Here is a 15,387-nt window from a genome sequence, read left to right as displayed (position 1 = left end):
AAATTTGGTCAATAACAAAAGTTCAACTCAATACTTTGCTATATTCCCTTTATTGGCAATGACAGCAGTCAAATGTTTCAGTAAGTTTTCACAAACTGTTGCTGGTATTTTGGTCCATTCCTCCATGCAGATCTCCTCTAGAGCAGTGATGTTTTGAAGCTGCCGCTGGGCAACACAAACTTTCAACTCCCTCCAAAGATTTTCTTTGGGGTTGAGATCTGGAGACTGGCTGGGCCACTCTAGGACCATGAAATGCTTCTTCTGAAGCCACTCCTTTGTTACCCGGGCCCTGTGTTTGGGATCATGAAAGACCCAGTCACGTTTCATCTTCAATGCTGATGGAAGGAGATTTTTACTCAAAATCAGACCATACATTAACCCATTCATTCTTTCCTTTACACAGATCAGTCGTTCTGGTCCCTTTGAAACTCATTATTTTTTATCCTCCTAACATGACGAATAGATTTCATTGGAAAAAAAAAATATGTATATATATATATATATGTTAATGATGCCTCTTAGCTACTCCAAATCACGGACATATTTACACAAAGTGTGAATCTGATGCACTTAACAGCAGCTGTTTACAAGCCTAATGGACAAATAAAAAGGAAAGCTGTAGTTTAAAAATGCTGCTATCATTACCCCACCGCCTGCAATGATCTAATCTTTACATTTCTCTCACGCTCACTCGACTGGCAGAAGGCTCTAGTGCTGCAATCAGAAAAGGTTGACTCCTGCTGTGAGGTCTAACCATCCATTTCATCAGGGAATCGTGCACAAAGTCTGAAAGTGCCTCTTGTTTTTCTGTCAATCCAAAGTGATTGTAAAACTAAGTGACGGTCAGTTAGTCGTGGGTTGGCGTGGTGCAAGTTTTCATTTGTTGAAATTTAACCAACACCAGTGGGACACTTTATTGGAAGGAAAGTCTTTATTAAACTGGACTGTCTCAGATTAAGTCTCAAGTTTTCAAGTTCTTATTCGCCTCCACTCTTATGTAAATCCAGGGGCCAATCATAAAAGCTAATGGAGCAATGGTGAACCAGCTGGCCACCGAGGCTGAGTTTAGAGTTTAGGTCTCATTGAGATGCTCAACATGTCGACAGAAAACAGCAGATTCACTCAGTAAAGCCTAAACTCTGGAAACGAAACAGATGTGATGGTTTTCTGTGTCACATCTCCATGGGTCATGCAAAGGGCGCTGTAGCCTCACAAACACTGACCTGCCAGGGGGAAAATTGAAAAATGTGCAGCACCTGCACCTTAGGCGACAAGGGCGGATAATGCACGGCCTTCTGTCCTCCCTCCCTGAAAAAGGGGCCCTAATACGAGCCTCCGCTGGTGCTTTGAAAGCCAAAATGCTGGCGTGTTCTGGTTGCACTGATGTCATCAATGATGTCATTTTCTCTGACATAAATAACACGATAACATACACAGTTGGCAATTTCTTAATGAGGAAGGATTCTGCTGCTTAAAAGGATCACTCAAAGAAGAAAGTTTGACGTGGTGCAGTAAGTACACATTTTTACAGCATTTTAACTCCATGTAACCATCTGTATCATATTTGATACTCAAATTCTGAGACCACATCTCAATAATATGATCAAAACTTTCTTGAAAAATAGCCTACATTATATATAACTGGGTCCATGTTTTCTCCTCTGTAGTGGATCATCACTCCATTAGAGGAGGTAGAGGGGCCATTGACAGTACAAGAGAACCGGATATAGTGAGTGTGATGTCAACCAAATGGTTTACTTTAGACTCTAACAAAATTAATTCAGTCACCACATTTTTTGTGATATGGACGCCACCATGTTGGAGCCAGACAGTATCAGTAAGCAGTGATTGGTCCAAATCGGTCTGAGTCAACGTTTCTACGCCAATCAGAATTGAGCGTGTTGGGAGGCCAAACTCCTATTACGAAATCTGTCAAATGTTTTGAATGCTCAATGCTGGGGCCAGAAGGCCCCGCCTACTTTTTTTTAGACCTCCAATTGGCTAGTTTATTAGTTGGGGTGTTTTCAGGCAGGGAAAGTCCCTTGGTTCAGATTGAGGGCAATTATTTGCTCCCGTGTTGGGAGTTAGCATTTTCACTCTACCAGTTGTGTTAATAAATAGACCATCCATTGACGATGCACCTTATAATCCAGTGCACCATATATGTAGAAAATAGGGTTTAGCTTTTTATTTCTCAATGGGATTCTGACTTCTCTGAACGGGCACTTCCTGTTCGGACGTCAAGGTGGGGAGGGGTCACTCAGTCCAATTCTCTCATAGGTCAATAGGAAGGATTTTCTTCCTGGTCTTTTCAAAATGGCTGCTTCCATGAAATCTTATTTTAGCTAATTTTTAAAACTTTATGGAGAGAATTACAACTGAATATTAGGGCCACCAAAAAAGAAAAAAAAAGTAATATTACGAGTGTTAAAGTTGTATTTTATTTTATGTTTTTGGTAAATAAAAAAGACATAAAAAAATTTCTAAACTGGCTCTAATACTCCATTGTAGCGAATAACTCATCTGTTCTTCTTTTTTTTTAAATGACTAATTGCTGTATTGAAAGAATGGGGAAAAAATAGTTGAGAATTCTTAATAATATAGTTACACCATGCTAAAGTTTTGTGGATTATTGTCAATATTTTTACATCTTAAATTAAAATTGTTGTCGAAAAACATACTAAATCACCCAACATAACATAATTGAAACTGTCTATACCATATATGTTATTTATTTTTTCAAATTTCATCAGTGTTTAAAACATCTTAATTCCAAAAATTATAATTTTCTGACAATTCTAACAAAGTGGTCTTTTAATTCAAAGTTCATTAAAGTATTTCAGCCGTAGGTTTTACCACGTCCACCTTCTCAGCACCAACAATTCTTATTTTTTTCTTCAATTTTTCACCTCGCTTGATTAAATAAGAACAAAGCGGTGAGAAGTGCTTTCCCCTGGCCCCCGGTGGCTGGACTCCAGCGGGGTTTGGGTGGACTCACTGGAGGCAGAAGCCGCAGCTGCAGCTGCCGTCTCACATCACATGAACCCTGACAGGTGTGGACAAAGGACCCAGAGAAATGTCACTGCAGTAGTTTTTGAAGGCGCACGGACACCGCTTGCATTCCAAAATAAACCTGCCCGTGCACATTATTCAAATCATATTGACAGCATATCTAATGCTTTTATTAGGCTAATTAAGCCCAAGGTCAAATTCCACCCCCAGTTAGGAATCAGCATGCATGCAAACGCACGTATCTGGAGGTGTTTCGGTGCACGGAAAGGTTAGCAGATGCTTAATATTTCAGGACAGCGTATCGTGTTGCTCTTTATGACCGTGAAAAATAATTGTTATTGATTTCTGTGGACGAAACCTGCACCAATCATCATCAGTCAGGCTTTGCCTGTCCCACTTTGCATAAGTGCAGTTCTAAAGAGTAAAAGATGTTTAAAAAAGAGAGACGCTGCAATGCATATTGGGAAAAAATGTAGCAAATCCGTCCCTCCATTCATGTCAAAATGTGAATAGAACAAGAAAAAAGAGAATAAAGGAAAAGAAAAAAGTTAAACATCCTGGAATAGTAAGAAACGTATAACAATAGAGGATGATTTCTTTACATCTAAGCTGTTTTTTTAAGTTAAACATAAAGTATAGTGATGGGAGGCCCTGGATGGGGCTTAGACCTCCCAGTTTTATAGGTAGGCAGTATGAGTGAAAATGGCTCCAACAAAGTGATTTCTGTCCAGAAGATAATTTTCAAAAACGCTTGTTAAATGTTTATCTACTGAATGAAGGAGTTGACTTTCTGCTAAACAAGACTTCATATCAGAGCATGCTAACATTGTTGTTGTTCTTTTTTTATCCATTTAGTGACTGAAATCGGATTCTGCAATCTAAAATTTTACTTTTTACCTGCTAGTATGTGGATATCTTTTTTATTTTACACAAAGGAATCCAATTATGACTGAAACATAGGTAATATAACAACTTGTGCAGCTTATACTACCTGATACCCACCTCATCCACGGGAAAATGGAATAAAAAGGAGAAAGAGAAGGAGAAACCCTCAAAGAAGAACAGGAAGAGGAGCGTCAAGTCCATCACTGAACACAGAGGAGACAAACAACATTCTGTGCAAACAAACCAAAAAGCAGATCCCATCCCAAACACTGACACCAAGTCTGTAAGATGTGCAGTGGGCTGACAAGCACAGGCTGTCCGTTCATTATGGAATCACACAACGTTCCTAACATTTGCAATTTGGAGGCCAGAAAAAGGAACCGGCAGAAGTCTCACCACGACTGGTTGAACACCCCCCACCCCCTCCTTGAAGACGTAATTAAACTGAGCTTTGTCTCTTGTGTGAAATGTGGCTGCAATGAGTGCCGCCAGAGAGGATTACATTATCCCACCGTGATAAAGAACAGTCCATCAGTGCACGTTCTCCATTAAAGCTGCTCTCCATTCCGGCAAATGTTGGACAAACACTGGTTTATTCACAAGTCGCTCAAGTAGAATGTAAATTTGTGCTCGGCTCTCCCTTCTCCGCCGTCATCTGTCACTTACCTCCTCTTCCCGCCCCGCCTTTCATGGACCTGCGTGCCTGTTGTGTTCCTGTTTATTTTTATTGTGTCATAAGTTCATTGCCAGAGGCGTCTTCCTCTGTTTTTATTGTGCGTATTTTCAATAACTCATGTCCATGCTTTTGCTATTTGTGACTTACAGCAGTGTTTTCCTCTACAGTTAGTGTCTCTCTTAATATTAATATCTCTGCTTATGCTCATTTCTGCGCCGCTTGGCATGAATTATAAAGCCGAGCATGCTGTTCTGAACTGGAGTGCGTTTGTATCAATACTTAGTCATAAATGTGTGTGGAAAATGATCACAACACCCTTTGTGGTTCAAATTGTGTATTCCTTTTAGTCTCACGTGCCAACACAGGATCATCGTCTGCAGATGAAAGACGGACATATGGCTAACTGGCACGTCAAAGTACAATGTTTATTAATGTGCTCCACCCTTGTCAATTATACCAACAGATAAATAAATAAATAATGGCTTTTGTTGGAGCTGTTGGGTTAATTAGAGCAGCCTCGCGTTTTGTTCAACTCGTTGGTTTCAAATCTTTGGTGGAGGCAAAAATTAAGCGTGACTGACAAGAATTCATTATGTGTAGGGAGGGAATGGGGAAAAAACAAACCAAAAAGTCACTTTAGGACTTTGGGAGGGTATTTATTGTTATATATATTTTTTGTCCTCCCCAGCAGCTGAACAAGGCCTCTTGTGTTGGATATTTCCTGTTGCGATTGGGGGGTTGTGTGGTTTTAGACACAAGAGGAGTTTATTTATATAAACCCCTTTTGTATTTGAGCCTAAACTTTATTTATATTATCTTTGCATGGACCTTCTTTTGGACCAGACAGAAGAAAAGTGGAATATTAGAGATGAGGGATGAGAGAAAAGAAAATAGGGTAGCCATATTGAGTCATTTATCCTCTGGGAGGATCATGAAGTCTAGTTCCCTTAGGTCATTATGGCATCGTGTAGTTTCAAGTTCTAGACTTAACTCATCAGGTTCTAGCCTTAGCTTGTTATGTTGTAGACCTAGATCAGGGGTCTGCAATCTGCGGCTCCCGTGCTACATTTGGCTCTTCTACCCATTGATTGTGGCTCTCTAGTTCAAGAAAAATTATAGTTTCTAATAAAAAAAAATTTAACCGTAAGGTTAAAAAACAAGTAAAAAAAAAAACTAACTCAAACTATACTTAAAATATGTAACACAGGGTGTCTTTTATTTTTGAAAGGAAGTAATGTGAACATCTGTCAAAAGTTCATATTCAGTAAAAAAAATAATTAAATTTTTTTTTTATTTGTTTAGGTTTTATTTCTTCAAAACGAACAACAGTTAATTTATATTTATTATAACAGTGACAAAAACAAAAATGAATCCCTTATTTTTCTAAAGCGAATTGAGACTTTGTGGCTCCCACTGGGTTGTAAGAAATTGACCCGATTGGCTCTTTAAGAAATAAAGGCTGAAGACCCCTGACCTAGATCATCACATTCTAGCCTTAGGTGATCCAGTTCTAGACCAAGCTCGTCAAGTTCTAGACTTAGCTTGTCACGTTGTAGACCTAGATCGTCATGTTGTATTCCCAGCTCGTCAAGATTTAGCCTTAGCTTGACATGTTGCACTCCTAGCTTGTCAAGTTCTAGTCTTAGCTTGTCAAGTTCTAGATCTAGTTTGCCAAGTTTTAGACTTAGCTTGTCACGTTGTAGACCTAGATCGTCATGTTGTATTCCTAACTCGTCAAGTTCTAGACTTAGCTCGTCAAGATTTAGCCTTAGCTTGACATGTTGTACTTTTAGCTTATCAAGTTCTAGTCTTAGTTCTAGACGTAGCTCCTTGTGTTCTAGATCTAGCCCATCAAGTTGAAGACCAAACTTGTCAAGTTTTAGACTTAGCCCGTCAAATTCTAGTCTTTTCGCGTTAAGTTCTAGTCGTGACTCCTCAAGTTCTAGACATAGCTTGTCAGGTTCTGGAGACTTAGCCCCTATAAATATTAGTTGAAAACCTTAAAGATCAATCTTTCATGGAATCTTGAGAGAAGTTTGGAGCACTTGTGAATCATTTGCAAAGTGATCAAGTCAGCTGGACCCAGCGCCAACTACAATAGAATCAGCTGGAAATATTGAAGTGGATATTCAAAGTAATTTGTGGATGTGGACAAGGTACGGTCAAAGGCGACACTGAAGTGGTCTGTAAAGTTCGACACCCAATGCATCAAAAAAATCATCTGGGACCGGGTTGCGGTAACAGCAGTCTAAGCAAAGATGCCCAGACTTCCCTCTCCCCAGCCACTTCCTCCAGCTCCTCTGGGGGGGGAACCCGAGGCGTTCCTAGGCCAGCAGAGAGACTTAGTCTTGTCATGGGTCTTCCCTGAGGCCTCCGTCCAGTGGGACATGCCCGGAACACCTCTCCAGGGAGCCGTCCAGGAGGCATCTGGATCAGATTCTCCTCAACTGGCTCTCCTACATATTTTAGGGGTTAATAGATTTAGAGAAACAGGAACCTTCGGCACACAGAAACTTGGAAACCATTTGGTGGTCTAACCTCCCAAACCAACGCCTGAAAGCTGAGTGTCAAGCATGGAGTTATTGGGTCCCATTTTTAGCGTCTTTGGTGTAATTTGACTGTGGATTTGAACTCACGACCTTCCAGACATTCATGTTCAAGGCCACTGAGATAGTGTACCCAACAGAGACACCTGCAAAAACACATGTATGTTGACATGAACTTTGTACAGATACAAACCAACTTGCACACACATACAAGCAAACACTTGTCCAGGATATATCATTCCTGCTCTTATACGAATACTCTGTTTGTTGCCAGGTAAGAGGGCAGCGATGGGGGAGAGGCTTGTAAACTACAGAACCATCCATCCATCTTCAGAATCCGAGTCGCTGGGTAACCCAGCGACTCGGATTCTGAAGATGGATGGATGGTTCTGTAGTTTACAAGCCTCGACTGTTGGACAAAGTTGGTAAACACACTAACCAGAATGCTAAACATGCATTTGGACTGAGGGAGGAAATTGGAGTTCCCGGATGAAGCCCATGCCTGTTTGGGGAGAACATGCAAACTCCACACAGAAAGATCCCAGCTGGGATTTGAACCAATGCCTTCTCTCTGCAAGGCGAGAGCACTAACCCACTATGCCAACATAGCAGATGCAATTCCTTGAATAAAGGAATGGAGGGAACAAAGTGCTCCTCGCCGCAGGCTTATTTCTTTTCCAGAGGCATCAGAGAGCCGCTTTTGCATGTGCTTCCAGAATTCTGAACTATTTGACCCCTTGAAAAAACTCAATAAACATTTGTTAGACGTTATTAATGAAAAAAATGATTGTGGAGTGAGTTATTAAAAGTTTTACGCTTGCACTTAATGAGACGTTAATGCTGAACGAAAGGAGCGCAAACACACACACGGAGGACTGTTTGTTCCTCTTTGTTCTCCTTGAATGTGCTGCTGCGTGTTTTCCGTTTCAAACACAAAGCCCGGAGTCAGTTTGACAGAACTATTTTGGTTGCAGAACCTTCAGGCCAATTATGTAGATCGCCTTCGGGCAATTTCTCTTCACGCGGTGCATTTGAATTGTGACACGTCTGGCCCATCATTTATTTTCTTGCCGTAACAAAACCGCAGCACCGAATGGTTTGAGCCCATTCCTCTGACAACCTTTTCCTTCACATTTTGACTCCAACCGCATTTTCTTTTTGATAAAGCCGCCCCCCCCTTACACCCAGAGAGTGGACACACTCAGCCAACACTGCAGGCATCAGAGCACACTGCCTGTTGCTGACACAGAAACATGTTTTTAGCCCCCGGTTTTTATCCTCTTCATAAGAGCGTTTTGGAGGAAGTTTGAAGGCTGGCTTCTGCTGACTCGCTGCATGTCTTCATCCTCTACTGAGGTGTTTACTCTCAACAACCTGATTTGCAAGAAATCTTGGACTTGTTATTTAAGCGGCTGTTTGTGTCCTCTGCCTTTCCTGCTTTGTTCTGAGAGTGTGGGCGTCTTCTATTTTCTTACACGCTTCTGTGCACCATTGTTCTGGTCGTGTTGTGGAACCAGCTCTCTGTTTGGTTTGGGGAGGAGGATGGCAAATCTGTGCATTTTTTTTCTCACCTTCCTCACTGTAGATCTTTTTGCCTTGTTATACACAATATTCATCATTGACGTCACTTTTTTATTTTGACTATTAACAGATATGTTTCTTAGAAACTGTAGCGTTAAAGTGCGACAGCTGATTTGGACAAAAAAAATTGAGAAAACCTTGAAAAAGCTTGAACGACCCACTCCAATGAAAACCCTCTTTTCTGTGTTTCTAAATATGTTCTTGAAGCATTTGTCTCATTGTACAGGACCTAATTAAAAAAGTTTACAGTCAAAGCTGTATTTCTGAGTATTTCTTCATTCAACTTGCATTGGATCAGAAAACCAGATGCTAGAAAATGCTCAGACTAATGATACAGCTACTGAAATGGGCGTGCCAAGTATCCCCTCCCCCGCTACACCCTGGCCAGTGAGACATGAGCGTTCAACACTCGTGCTGTAGCAAATTGCAATTCTGTCTCAAATTGTTACAATTGATCCAATATTATTTTTTCTCCACTAATGTTAGCTTAAGCTGTGTTTTTGGTTAGTATGCATCGGTAACAGACATCCTTCGGCCGCAGGGGGTGGCGGGTCCTCCATATTTGCAGATTCTGCACATTTCCGGATGTCTTTAACCCCCGGAAATTAGGAAAGATTACGGAACCCAGAAAATCTGTTGTTTTTTCGGACATAATTTCTGCAGAGCGGCAGGAGTTCAGTATAAATTTATGTCTGAGTTGTGGATAAAAATGTTGACGCTTAGCAATCCCGCCTCCACTTCACGTCACCCATATCTGAAATCTCGGTTTACATGGCAGTTTAGATGAGAAAAAAAAAGACATACATGGATCTATCATCAGAATGGAGTGGAGCAGGGAGTTTGTGGCCCCGTTTAGCATATTTTCTATGTCACGTTTTTGTTTTATTTCAAATTCCATTTTTTTTGTCTACAACTGATTCATTCATTTGGATAAAAAAATACTCAGAAATGCAAGTTAAAAAGCATCAAAAACTATTTTTATCAGATACAGTCACTCCAAGGACTTCCTTTCAGTCCGGTTGACTCCAAAGCAATCAACTCCAGAACAGTACTGTTGTGATGTGAGCACAGATGTGATAGAAAAGGACATAATAGCAAAAACCAGCTCCATTTGCCCCAAAAATAGGCAAAAGGGGGATATGAAACCATTCGGATTGTGATAAATACCTTCCAAATATGAATCCCAGGGGTTCTGTCTGGTCTGTTTCTGTGGCTAATATTTGGAAATATGTCCAAGACAATCAAAGAGGACCCTGGCGACCTGTCCAGGGTGAACCCCGCCTTTGCCCATCAGTAGCCGGGATAGGCTCCGGTACCCCCGCGACCCCAACAGGCAAGAAGATGAATGAATGAACAATCTAAGAATAGTTTGATGCAATGCCCAAAATCTAGCTTAATTTCAGTTATGAATTCCTGCAGATGCAATGACGATTGTGACATGATCATCAATGGTAAAATGAGTTTTTGAGCGAGCAACTAGAAACACTAGGAAGGATCCAATTTTTTGTCTGACCCAAATGTGGATTTGAGCAAACATCTCCAGTCTCTCTTCCAATAGATAATTAATGTGATCTGAACCCTCTACCTTTTTAGTAGACCGTCACCTTTGGTCAGTTGGGTTCTGTTCAGTTTTAATGGTTTGGGGATCTGTTCTTCTCCACAGTGCTCCATAACATTCTCAGTAGATGCTATAAGGTGGTAAAATCTTCTATGTTGGTCACTTTAGTGAATCTCTTTTAAATGCTGTGTAAAAATGGCCCAATTAGACAGTTGTAAATAATTGGATGCTTCTTGGACTCTTCCATTGGGAGGTTTTCCGGACACGTCCCATCGGATGGAGACCTCAGGGAGGACCCAGGACTGCATCTCTCAGCTGGCCTGGGAATGCCAGGATAGCCCCCTCGGAGCTGGAGGAAGTGGATGGGGAGGGAAAAGTCTGGGCATCTCTGCTTAGATTGCTCCCCTAGCAACTCAGTCCTGGATGAGCAAAAGTAAAAATTGTTTAGTTTTTGCCTTGATTTCTGATAGCCAAAAAAGACAACAAAAATAAAAATGTAAAAAATAAGAAACAATCGCCACATTTAACTCCATTGCTTCTCCAGGGCTTAAGATGGTACAACAGAAAAATCTACTTTCAAGACAACAGTACTTCCTGATTGTATCTTTTGTATTTTTTCCAATGACTTTAGTATCTGGCAGACGAGGAAGAAATTGGGTGTAAAGTACATGAATAGAGAAGCCCCCCCCCCTCCCAGCACACTGTAGAAGAACAGTATTTGTTGAACGCCCGTTTTCTCCATCACGGCAACACATTTTCACAGCCGAGGTGCCAGCATCCCGATCACACACGCGGTGTGTTGTGATTTGTCGTAAACACAGTAATGAAAATTCTGCATTCGAGCTCCTTGACAACAGCAGAGCTCAAACGGGAATCGACTGCACAAATCAAAGGCAGCTGCAGGACAATATAGTGTCTTAAGAGACTTTCAAATATTGTTATTTTTAATTACCACACCCCCTCCCCGGTTGTGTTTTATTTTGATCACATGTCATTATATTCACCAAAAAACAAAATACTACATTTCCTCTGTAACGCTGTGCAGTAGAAGGGAAATGACGGCCCTCTTAATTTTGATGGATGTTCCGGCCCGCTCTTAACTGTTCTGTAATTAACAACATATGGCCATGGGCCATTGTTTTCACGAATAAACAGAAAAACTGAAATGACTTTGGTTGAATGCACACATTTAAAGCATGATGCAGCGAGTGTAAGTCAAAAGCACACATGGAAACCCGAGACATTACCATTCATTGTTTGGCTAATTAGAGAGTAGCTGCTGTGTCTGGAGAAACCAAAGTAATTAGTCATCGATCTGTGAACGGACATATGCTAGGAGAGCGGTTATAGGAGGAAGGCTGTGAATTAACACCAGCTCTCTGGAGCAGGACCGTCCAGCAAATGACTGTATGTGAGAACTGGACTGAGTTCCAAACAGGAAGTACCCGGTGCTTCCAAGAAGCCAAAATCCCATAGACTTTTGTCAGAAAAAACATTTTGCTTTTTTTTCGTCATATTCTTAATTATGTTATTATCAGTTTTCTTATAACCTGGTTTCAAGTCGTAGGCGCGTGGAGTTGCAACAAGCTCACTCTTGATTGGTAGGGCTGAGCTGACAAATGTGGTTAATCGATCCAAACTGATCTAAAATTAATAAATCGATCATAAATGTAGAGATCGATCTGAAGCATAAAGCTAAAGCCTACTAGCTTGATGCTAACTTATAATAGGATTTCCCATAGGACGGCTAACGCTAACGCTTGGATGACCTAAACATAGGTTGTGTCCAAATTCCCCCCCTAACCCCTAACTACTAAAAAACTACATAGTGCGCTGGATTTCAAAGGTAATTTGGACAAGATTCTCACTACTTTTCTTTCGTTTTTCTAAACACCGGATATGACGTCACTGATCTCACGAAGTGAAAATCGAATAAAAACGAACATTTCATGGCGTTTATTTATGACTCCACTGTGTTCTGACTGTGAAAATGTGGATGGTTTATTCAAATATTGCATTTAAACACGTTTATTTGTTCGAAATTGTTCGACCGCAATGCATTGTGGTCTAATCTAGTGAACATTGATGTACGCTAGTTTTTCGCAAAGACTTTTGGGAAATTTCTAGTGCACTCAATTTGGAATTAGTAGATTTAAACTCATAGCCATGATTTTTCCAAACTCTTGTAAGAAAATATTTTTTAAAAAGTAACTATTTGTGGTCTAAAACACATTTTTTTTTTTTTTTGCTTATACTTTCTTCTTTTTCTGGAATAAGGTGTAATGCTATCCTGTGATTGCCACCTAGTGGCCAAACTGAAACGCCTTCCAGGAGAAGCAGAACAATTGTTGGAACTTCTCCGTTTGAGAATCCATGTAACATTGTATGCTATTAACAATCTTATTATTATTCAACTAATACATTTCTCATGTGTGAGCTGGATCAGATTAATATAGAAATCTTCAAAACATATACTGTATTTTTAAACAAATGTTTCTAAATGCGTAATCCGTGCAAACTCAGAATTGAATTAGATTTAAGTGAATCGAAAGAATTGGAAAAATAAAATCAGAATGGAATAAATCCAGGCTCTGGTGAATCAAATCGTATTAATTCTGTAAATTTTGGTGATACCCACCTCTACTAATTGGTGAGAGTGGTTGACCAACTTGGACCAATCACTGCTTACTGATATCACACTCACTGGGTCCAGTTCTCTTAAGATGCTTTCACACCAAACGCAGTTTGCACATTGGGACATCTAGTATCAACGTTAGGTCAAGGTATAGGTGCGATCAAATTGCCTTGCGGTGGGCTTTGAGGCTCGGGTGTGGCGTTTTGGGTTTGGTAGTAATGTTTTATGAGCAGAGTTCAAATTTTTGAGCATTAGAATCCCATTCACTTTACGTCAACCAAGCAGACTTTCAGTTTTGGCCCGTGACACTTTGATGATGTGATCAGCAGTTGGATGCAAAACCAACATGATGGTTAATCTGATCATTCCCCTCCTGAACTTTAGGATATTTTTTTTTATTTACATTAAGAAAATATACAAAGATAACCTAAATGTATTCTTAGTTTAATTTTTTTCCCTCTTTTAATTAATTTAATGTTTTTTCTAAGTAAAAATAATGTCTATAAAACACATTTCTGCAAGATCTAAATTTGATTTCAGCTTTTAGATGTTTATCAGAACATTTGACTTGTTAAAGGAAGTTATTTGACGTTTTACCCTACTTAGGGACTTAAAAAAAATGAGAAGGACTACTGCAGAGGGCCTCATGCTGTTGTTCATCTAGGTTCCCCAAACTGCTAAATCTGCCACTGTCACAGGCGAGGACCGTAGTGGCAGAACGAGGAATAAACCACAACAATAAAACCCGTTAATATCCACTTATTGTTGTTTTTTATTTTTTATTTTAGATAATTGAAAAATATCTGCCGCAGACACAGACGGAACGATTCAGCCGCTCTCATGCCCATTTGCAGCCAGATGTTAGCCAGTCGCTGGTCATTTTAGCGGGACTCTTGAAACGGGACGTGGTCGTGTTCGCCCGGGAAAACAAAGTGCTTGTTAAACAAAAAGCCACTTAGCGTGGAGTGCAGAATGCCCCGCCGAAAAGCCTCCCATTCAGCCGCAAATGTCAAAGCGTTGTGTGGTATGGATTATAAAATTATTGAACAATGGTTACCAGTGTGAGATGCAGCAGCAAATAGAACCCATGGGGTTTTAAAGTTACAAAAAAGAAAAATCCTTTTAAAACAATAAAAGCAATGTTGATTTTAGGTACCAGAGAAAAACAAGAAAAAATGTATTAAATGATCCTCAGCAGGCCTTAAAAAGTGTTCAATTCAGCCTCAGACGTTCAAAAATGAATAATTTCCACAGGAAATATGAGGCTGGATCATTACATCTGGAGGTATGAGCTCCTCTGCAGTTGGTTTGCTCTGCTACGTTAAAGTTTCTGTCAATGACAAGAAAAATGACATCAGCTGCAACCTTAAAGTAGAAACCTCCGACCTGAGGTCTGGGAGCAAACGCTACCGCCATTAATCCTGCTTTAATTGCTGTCTGGCAAATGTTAAAGAGAAAGAACACGTGGACCATTCATGAAAACGCTCTTGGAATGGAAGCTAATGGTTTATCCAGCAAGCAGGAATTTTACATCATTCAGGAAGAAACCGGATCAATTCATCTGTCATTTTTTATGAAAGAGAAAAGAAATTAGAATTTTATTGGTGTTAAATTATTGTGTTAATACCAGTTAATTAATTACAGAAAAATATGCGCATTACTTTAATCTAATTTTTAATCTACAGCATTTTAATCTATCTGTTATGTTAGGGAAAATTCCAGATGAAGGGTCCATTATCAGGAATTATACCATGGTACATGTGAATGCTCGATTCTGATTGGCTGCTGCTCATCAAATAGTCCACTTTTGGTGAAAAAGTGATAACAACAATAAAGAACTAAAAATTAATGGAAGTATTACGTCGGATGGTTCAGGCTTCCACGGTGTGCGTTAGTTTCTACTAATGCACAATTCGTCGGGCATTATCCCTTGCTTAACGGAAGACGTGAAAACCTGATTGCGTCTGGTTGCTTCTGCGAAGTCACCTAGAAGGGCATCATTACACTGTCACGATGATCCCTAATGAAATAAATATTAAATCAATTATTTTTCTTTTTATATCTTTTTTTTTCTTTTACGTGGTACGATGGGTTGGTTGTCATGGTAACAGCTGCTGAGCCCACACTGACGTTGCTCTGCAGCAACAGAGGAAAGTGGTTTATTCTAAACATCACGATAAGTTAAACAGAACATCATTTCAGAAGGAAAGTTTTCACTTTTTTCCATTTGTTTTTGTCCAGATGATAAGGCATTTTTTTATTTTAAAGAAACAAAGTCTAAATAGTTTAATTCCTCCTCGTATCTCATCTTCTTATATTCTCTTCTGCTGCGTCACAGTCATGTTCTTTCTCCTGTGATGATGAACTTTGGAATAAAGAATGTCAACATGTGTATTATGGTATTTATAAGAAGTTTGTGGTCATTGTTCCTACTTTTTTTAATGTATTATATTAGAACAGTCTGGAACTCGTGGTTTTATGTTTTTTCTCCAAA

At 39.9% G+C, this 15,387-nt stretch overlaps 1 long non-coding RNA gene across 2 annotated transcripts in view; it reads left to right on the top strand.

Moving 5' to 3' along the window:
* LOC112149836 overlaps positions 1-5,847 on the top strand; it is a 9,519-nt gene extending 3,672 nt beyond the window's left edge. Inside the window, exons 3-4 of one of the 2 annotated variants that reach the window (XR_004948954.1) lie at positions 1,668-1,729; positions 3,868-5,847. This is a non-coding gene — a long non-coding RNA (uncharacterized LOC112149836). The remainder of the gene's footprint in view (positions 1-1,667; positions 1,730-3,867) is intronic. The other variant, XR_002919852.2, reaches the window with a different exon arrangement.
* The last annotated feature ends 9,540 nt before the right edge of the window (positions 5,848-15,387 follow it).

The sequence above is a fragment of the Oryzias melastigma genome, linkage group LG13 (genome assembly GCF_002922805.2).
Source record: "Oryzias melastigma strain HK-1 linkage group LG13, ASM292280v2, whole genome shotgun sequence".
NCBI lineage: Eukaryota > Metazoa > Chordata > Actinopteri > Beloniformes > Adrianichthyidae > Oryzias > Oryzias melastigma.
The sequence above is the reverse complement of the archived record's forward strand: the minus strand, read 5'-3'. Positions and strand labels throughout refer to the sequence as shown.